Here is an 8,094-nt window from a genome sequence, read left to right on the forward strand (position 1 = left end):
AGCCTTCTCTCCAACACCACCTGCATAGCCATTCATTGACTTCCACGATTCGACGGTCTCTACCAAGGCCTTTTCCTTCCACAGGGAGGATGGACGAGAAGACCACTTGCACCTCAAACTCCTTTATCCTTTTTCCCAGAGCCATGTAGTCCACAGTGATCCGCTCAAGGTCATTCTTGGCAGTATCATTGGTGCCCACGTGGAGAAGCAGGAAGGGGTAGCGATCCAAGGGCTTGATGAGTCTCGGCAGTCTCTCCGTCACATCGTGAATCCTACCTTGAATGGAAACCAGTCAGGTCCCTGTGCACAGCTGCTCACCTGAGGGGCAGCTACAGTGCCCAGTTCCTAAGGCTTCCCACTCTCCAGTATCCTCTTCCTGTGGTCTTCCGCTAGACTGCCCCTCTCCTCATATACCCCCAGGTTCCCACCAAAGTCTCTTTCTCTCCGGACCCAGAAAAGAAATGTTGGGTGGAATAGCCCATCCGCTCATTATTTTGGCCACCAATTAGGCCTAATATCTGAAATACCGATTTTGTTCTATTAATTTCTGGTTCCACATCTTCTGTTTTTACCAAGCATGATTTCAACATAGTCCTTGAGTTATGGACCTAATTTAGTCTCTCTGTCTAGTTCTTTTGCACCTGTTTATAATATTTTGCCAACAAGTTTTGTTATTCTAGTATTATTTTCTAATGTTTCATATACTTTTTACAGGAGAGATCACAATTAGAACAAAGTTGCAGGCCCAGTTATCAAAACATAATGGCAGGGAAAGGAATTTGGCTATGGGAGAGGTTTGGAGACCCTCCCTTGCCTGACCCCTCTGCTGTTAAAAGTAGTGTGTGGTTGAGAGTTGCTTTATAGTGAGGCAGCCCTACCCTATTTCGCCCTTTGAAGCAAATAACTGTTCCTTATAATACTTGAACCTCAACCCATTGCTGGCCCTGCTAATCCCTGAAAGGGGGGTGGGGTCCAAAGGAACACCATTCCTGGAAACTGGTGGGAGGACCAGATCTCAGGTTTGCATCCAACGATTTTGGGTAACAAGTGTAAGAAGGGAGATGTGACAGCTCTTCCCCATAGGTTCTAAAGAGAGAAATTAGATGGGATGGTGGTCACATGACTCTGTAGGGGATTTTGAAGGGTTGACTCCCCTGGGCACCCTTGCTGCAGTTGGGTGATCTCTGGCAAGCTTATCAGCCTGTGGACAGGTTCTTCTATTGTTTTTTAATATGTTTTCTGTGCAAAGCTTTCACCGTAAAAATAAATGTCTTTGCCTAGAAACGGTTGTGTGGTAACTTAAAGCAGTTGGCTTAACTTAAGCAGCCGAGAGCGAGTACCCTTGAGCAACCAAGGAGGAATACAAGCACTGTTGCCCTGGACTGTGACACACTTTTGTCCATAACCTTCCGTCTCAACCCATAGCCCCTTATTCTTGCAGTACTGGGCACTCCACCAATGCTTCTACTAAAGCAAATTAATTGACACACCCTCTCTTCTAGGCCCAGACTCTCTGCATGTCTTAGCTTAGACTTGACATGCAGCACCCTGAGCTAACCCAGTCCTGTCTGGTCTAGTGACTCTGCAAGTTCCCCTGAATCCTGATGTATAGCCCCTCTTGTTACTCCAATCTCAGGCTTTTACTCACCTCTGACATGCCCCTTAATACTGACTGCTTGAACACCCATTCAGTTGTGCATGGAAACTTGTTGTAAAGGTCCTAATATTGGATTCTCACCCTATCAGTCTACAAACCTTATTTTCTCCGGGAAAAAAAGTAATGAAAAAAATATTGTGATGAACATTTCCAAGTATATCCCTGACTGGAAGTCCTAGGAGGATTTTCAGATTTATGGACTGCATAAAAGAGAGGACAAGAACAAAGTGATGCATTATCATTTCCAAAAACGTGAACAGTATTTGAAGACAGTATAACGGTGACTAGCTATCTCCTGGTGCCAGGAGACATAAATGGTGTTTTAATGATACCCCTTGTGCCTGATCTGAGATTCAGAGCGCTGAGGGATTCTGCCCCCAAACACTGGAAGACCAAATATATACACCCTGACTCTAACTACACTCTACATGATCTAGTTGAATTCCAGCAAGAGAGATCTCTTTCTTGCAACAAGCAATTTTAACATTATAGGACAAAAACTGGGGTGAGTATCATAATTCTTTTTGAGATCTATTTCCAGGAGAAAGCTACAAAATCAATTCGGTCTTCTGAGAAAAAGATTGGTTTTCTCGTCTCAAAATGTTGACTCCTTTGACACCGGAATGATTATCTTTCACTAAATAATTTGCAGTAAAATGGGACAGACTGCCTGAAATACCCTGAGTGCTGCATGAGATTGTTCAAGGATATTGGGCTAGACCCTCAGGTGGCGTCGATCAGCGTAGCTTTGTGAAGCTGGTGGACCAGGTGCCAGCTCATGCGTGGAGCCCTCAGCCTCACTGAAAACTGACAAATCCACAGCTGGAAACCAATATGGTTCACCTGTGTGTTCATACTGTTAAAATAGGTGTTAGATTTATAGAGCTGTGTTGAAATGTTATGAAGTGCTTGTGAACTGTGGCATGCAAATCTCACATGTCTATATCCCAGGTTACAAGGTAATATTGAAATGTTTTGCTCTGTTACTGTAAAAGTGTGTCTTATGAAACTGGAAACCCCCACAGTCAGGAGGGAAGCGTTACCAAGTGTGAAATACTAGTTTACCATAAGAGGTGTCATCTGCCCAACAAAAGAAGGCCGTTGACGCCAGACAAACCAAGACTTTGATGATTGTTTTCTCTAAACCCAGGAAGAGGGAATGTGCACAAATGCTCATCCCATCACAGCTTGAAAACTGGGGAAAGGGTATAAAAATCCTTGTCAAGGAGGAATTATCATCAATATGCTGCTAAGAATTTGGGGAGGGCAATATTTCTAAGCATAAGCAAGGGATTCCCAGGCTGCTTGGCTTGGATTAGCCCTAAAGGATATATAAAGCTTGCGCATTACAGAAGCTTCTATTAATTTTTGGAACCTAAGACTGTAACTCAGTGTGTATGTTTACCTGCTTTAACCTTGTAAATAACCCTCTTGTTTCTTTTTCCTAGATAATAAACCTCCAATTAGTTTATTATAGGATTGACTACAATCTTGTCTGTAGTTTGAGATCTGAGGAGCAACTGACCTGGGGTAAGGGATTGGAAGTAACCGGGATATCGTTGTAATTTTTCTTATAAGGGACCATCCATCACAAAGACAGGCTTGCCTGGGTGGCAAGATACACCACAGCACTGGAGAGATCTCTCTGTGACTCCATTTAAGGCTATTATAGTTCCTGAGGAGTTCACCCTTGGTACTTGGTTGGTGAAAGAGAATTATAGAACACACAACCAATCTGGGGTTTGTGAGTAACAGTCTACCTTGAATTTGGCACTCATGGTCGTGAGCCACTCCAGACAGGTTGACAAGCTCCATCAACCTCAATAGAGCTACAGTGATTAACACCGACTGACGATCTGGCCCACTGTGCTTGCATGAGCTAAGTTAGGGTGTACTTTGTGCAAAGGAAAGAGACAATAGTAAGATCAAAACACCCTGTTGGTTGCAAAGAATCAAGTTGTAAGGGATTTTTCTAAAAATGTGGTTAATTTCTTTGAACATAACGTGTTTTCATTTAAAATTCCTTAGAGAGGATTTTGTGCTGGTGAACTACTCCTGATCAACATCCCTGGCAAGAGAAGATCTCTCTTTAAAGACACTGCAATATGGAACTGGCTGCACTGGCTTCCCCAACACGCCATTCTCTGCCCCCGTGGAAGGTCTTTCAGGTTCAGGGTGGATTCACACTCATAATACAATGAAAGTAAATATCTCTTATATGTTTCAGATTTTATTGGCAACTTGAAGTGGAAGAACATGCACATGGGGACCCATCTGACTTCTAAGGGAAACGTGCTTGAATGTTGTCTGACCAGCACTTCCCAATTTGTCTCATTGTGACTGTCTAGGTGGATGCGAGGTGCGTATTCAGTGTGAAACTCTTAACGTCTTCGCTTCCAAAATATCTTCTGAGAAGAACAGGATGGTCCTCCAACTTTCTCCAATCATTCTGAATAAGCAAGAGAGATTAACATTGCTACCGTGTATAGGAAGATCAGCTACTGCAAAATGAGCATGGGATGGGTAGATCGCTCCACGGATGTTTTACTTGGTGTTTAATAGGTCCTTTCCTCTTGAGGTGGAAGCTTGTCCCAAGCTCACTTGCTGCCTCCGATTTCCAGTTTTAAGGTGATGTGAGGGGCCAGAGCAGAGGTGAGGGTCTCACCCATAGTTTTCATTCAGCCTCCCTTTGCTTGATTCTTCTGTTCATTCATATATCCTCAGTTAATATACACTTCCTCACTGTGAATATTATTCTTATTAATTTCAGCACGAATGGTGTTTATTTAATTTCATCAGAGACTTTATTCTAAATTCATGGTTTGAATTGACTTGTAAAATAGCAAGGTTCCTAATGAATGGTTTAATTATGGAAGGATGCTAGAGCTCTAATATAAGGCTGATTTTCTACCACTCCATGCACTTCCGTACTGTAGGTCAGATTGTTGCAGCAATGCCTGGCTATTTATTTCCATATCAATTAAGTTATATTTACAATTGCCAGACTTGCAATAGGTATTTCAAAAGTACTGACTTGGAGATATATCTGCAATTGTCGATGGGTTCCAAGCTAGCTGACTTTTGAAATGCTGAAATGCACAGCAAATTTTTTTAAATATTTTTTCTTCCCATTTGCCTTTGTTTTATTTTATTTTATTTTAAGGAAGAAAAAACTTGGGAATTCCCCAGTGACATGAAATTTTATTAAGAGAAATTAATGTAGGCATGATATAACTTGGCTTGTCTATCTTGACTTGCTTCTGTGTGTCTAGATGGCGGCACCCACTTTCCACCCCAACTTGGTTCCTCTTCAATAATAAGTATCATCTTTGATTTATTAGTTATGTATCCCCCAGCAGCATAGACCATATCTGGAAAATATAATGCAGGGAAATCACACTGGGGTGACTGAGTTCATCCTCCTAGGGTTCACAAGCAGTCCACAGCTACAAATCATCCACTTTGTGGCATTTTTGGTTATCTACATTGTCATCCAGGTGGGGAATCTCGGGATGATCGCATTAATCATAGCTGAGTCCCAGCTACACACCCCCATGTACTTTTTCCTTTTCAACTTGTCCTTTATAGATACTGTTTACTCCTCTGTTATTGCCCCTCGGGCTCTGGTGAACTTCTTAGCAGAGTGTAAAGCCATTTCCTTTGCTGGATGCGCCATGCAATTTTTCTTTCTCTCTCTCTGTGCACATGTTGAGGCTTTGCTTCTGGCCGTGATGGCGTATGATCGATTCATAGCTATACGCAAACCGCTGCTGTATACTATTATCATGTCAAAGAAAGTCTGTGTCCAGCTGGTAGCTGCATCATACTTCTACGCCTGTGTCAATGCCGTTGTGCACACAGGCTCTTTGTTCAGCCTGTCCTTCTGTGGTCCCAACATCATCGATCACTTCTTTTGTGACATCCCCCACTCCAGAAGCTCTCCTGATCCAGCACTCACATGGATAGCAGAGTGCATTTCGTCTTTGCTGCTGTAACTGCATTGAGTACTGTCCTGATCATCCTCATCTCCTACATTTATATTATCCTCAACATCTTGAGGATCTGGTCTACGGAAGCCAGGCGCAAAGCCTTCTCCACCTGCGCCTCCCACTTGACGGCCGTCAGCATATTGTATGGGACTCTGTTCTTTATGTATTTACGGCCCACATCCGGCAACTCATCAGATCAGGACAAAGTGGTGTCCGTGTTCTACACCCTTGTGATCCCCGTGCTGAACCCCCTCATCTACAGCCTGAGTAACAAGGAGGTGAAACATGCCCTGAGAAAAGTGGTATACCGAACAATTAATGATTCTTTAGTGGTTGGATGATGATCATAGAATCATAGGACGGGCAGTGACCTCGAGACGCCATCTAGTCCAGTTCCCTGCAGTCAAGGCAGGACTAAATATTATCTAGACTTAACATTAAATCCTATTATCATGCTGATTTAACGTTCAATAAAGCTGGGGCATGATCAAGTTTCTACTGTCTTTGATGCAGTTTGTACCACTCACTGTTTCTTTCCTGTGTAATCGACTGGCGAGTGTGTGCTGTCACTTACATGTGCCCCATTTTGACCTTCTGCAAAAGGTTCTGAGTTGTTACAGCCCCCAGCCGTGGAGCTTTACCTCACGCTGTCGTAGCTCATGCTTGTGGCTCTTCAGTTCTCCAGTTCAGTCTCTTGGGAGTCACACCAGGAACTGTCACACACGGCAACAAGCCAATTAGAGGGTGGTATGCTCTGTTGTGCACTCAGCGAGGGGGTGAGCACATCAGGCTGCTGTACGTGTTATGTGTAGGCAGCAGCAAGAGGGTTCCAGGCTTTGGGCTACTCTGTGGGCCTCATTTTCCTCTCACTTCCACCAGTAGAAATCAGGTTTTGCCTTTTTTCTGATTTTTTTTTTTTTGGTTGGTTTACCAAAATCAATGGGGTTCTGCCCAACAAGGCCTTGGTAATTCCCTGCGAGGTTTGTAATGGATTGTGGAGCCAACCAATCACACCTTACAAGCTAAAACTTCGGGGATCTCTTAAGCAGCCAGCAGGATTGTCCTGATGAAGGCGGGTGGGGAGAAGGGCCTGGATGCAGCCTCAGTCCCTGACCCAGAATGCCCTGCCTTCCTAGAGCACTTCCCTTCTGAGGAGCTCAAAGCACTTCACAGGCCTGAGGAATTTACCCTCCTGTCTGCCCTGGGCCAACAGGAGACAAAGGAGAATATGTTTCATGACAGTCAGGTCCTGCTGCCTTCATCCCCTCCTGCTTTCACTCCTTTGTCCCAGACCTCCCTTAGCCTTGCAGCCTTCATGTTGCTGTTTAGTCCGCCCACATCCCCCCTCACCCAGGCTGTGGTTAAAGCCTGTCTGTTCTCCATCACTGCCCCTCCCCACCACCACTCAACCCTGCTCCTTGCCTTGGTCATCTCTCCCCTACACTCCTGCGGCTGCCGCCTCGCTGGACTTGCTGCCTCTCCCCTCCCTCTCCCTCAGCCCAGCCAAAGCATAACTGCTAAACTCCCCTGCTGCTCTGGTCATGTCTCTCACTTCTTTACATCCCTGTACTGGCCTCCCTGTATCTCATGCAGTAAAGTCAGATACCTCCTCCCCTTCAAGACCCTGCCTAACTCCACTGTTGCGCCCATCTAGTCTCCTCCCTCAGTACACACCCAGGTCAATATACAACCCAGATCTTACACAAAAATCATGGTGTTGCCAATCCTTTGGTATCTAAAATCAAAGGTTTATTTACAGAAAGAAAGAAAGAAAGAAAGAAAGAAAGAAAGAAAGAAAGAAAGAAAGAAAGAAAGAAAGAAAGAAAGAAAGAAAGAAAGAAAGAAAGGGAGTTAAAACTGGTTAAAGGAATCAAATACATATAATAATTGCAAGTTCTTAGTTCAGGCTTGTAGAAGTGATTGAATAAACTGCTGGCTTAAGTCAAGTCTCTGGTTGCCTCCATACCAGTCCTCAGTCCCTGTGTTAGAATGTTCCCATTAGTAAAAGTCCACAGTCCAGAGGTTTGAGCAGGAAAGAGGCAAAATGGAAGATGTTTCCCAGGTCTTTTATAGCTTCTGCCAAGTGAAGGGAAACCCATTGTTCTCACTGTGGAAAATTCCAGATAACAAGATGGTGTTTGGAGTCACATGGGCAAGTCACATCTCCATGTATGATTCGCTTAGTCATAGCAGGTTTCAGAGTAACAGCCGTGTTAGTCTGTATTCACAAAAAGAAAAGGAGGACTTGTGGCACCTTAGAGACTAACCAATTTATTTGAGCATAAGCTTTCGTGAGCTACAGCTCACTTCATCGGATGCATACTTTCCACAGTATGCATCCGATGAAGTGAGCTATAGCTCACAAAAGCTTATGCTCAAATAAATTGGTTAGTCTCTAAGGTGCCACAAGTCCTCCTTTTCTTTTCGTCATAGCAGAAGCCATTACTC

The 8,094-nt window shown here is 44.0% G+C and overlaps 1 pseudogene; it reads left to right on the plus strand.

Annotated features, from left to right (window-relative positions):
- LOC141988572 (olfactory receptor 5AR1-like) overlaps positions 1 to 6,494 on the plus strand; it is a 30,964-nt pseudogene extending 24,470 nt beyond the window's left edge.
- The last annotated feature ends 1,600 nt before the right edge of the window (positions 6,495 to 8,094 follow it).

This window comes from Natator depressus, chromosome 6 (assembly GCF_965152275.1).
Source record: "Natator depressus isolate rNatDep1 chromosome 6, rNatDep2.hap1, whole genome shotgun sequence".
In the NCBI taxonomy this organism is placed as follows: domain Eukaryota; kingdom Metazoa; phylum Chordata; order Testudines; family Cheloniidae; genus Natator; species Natator depressus.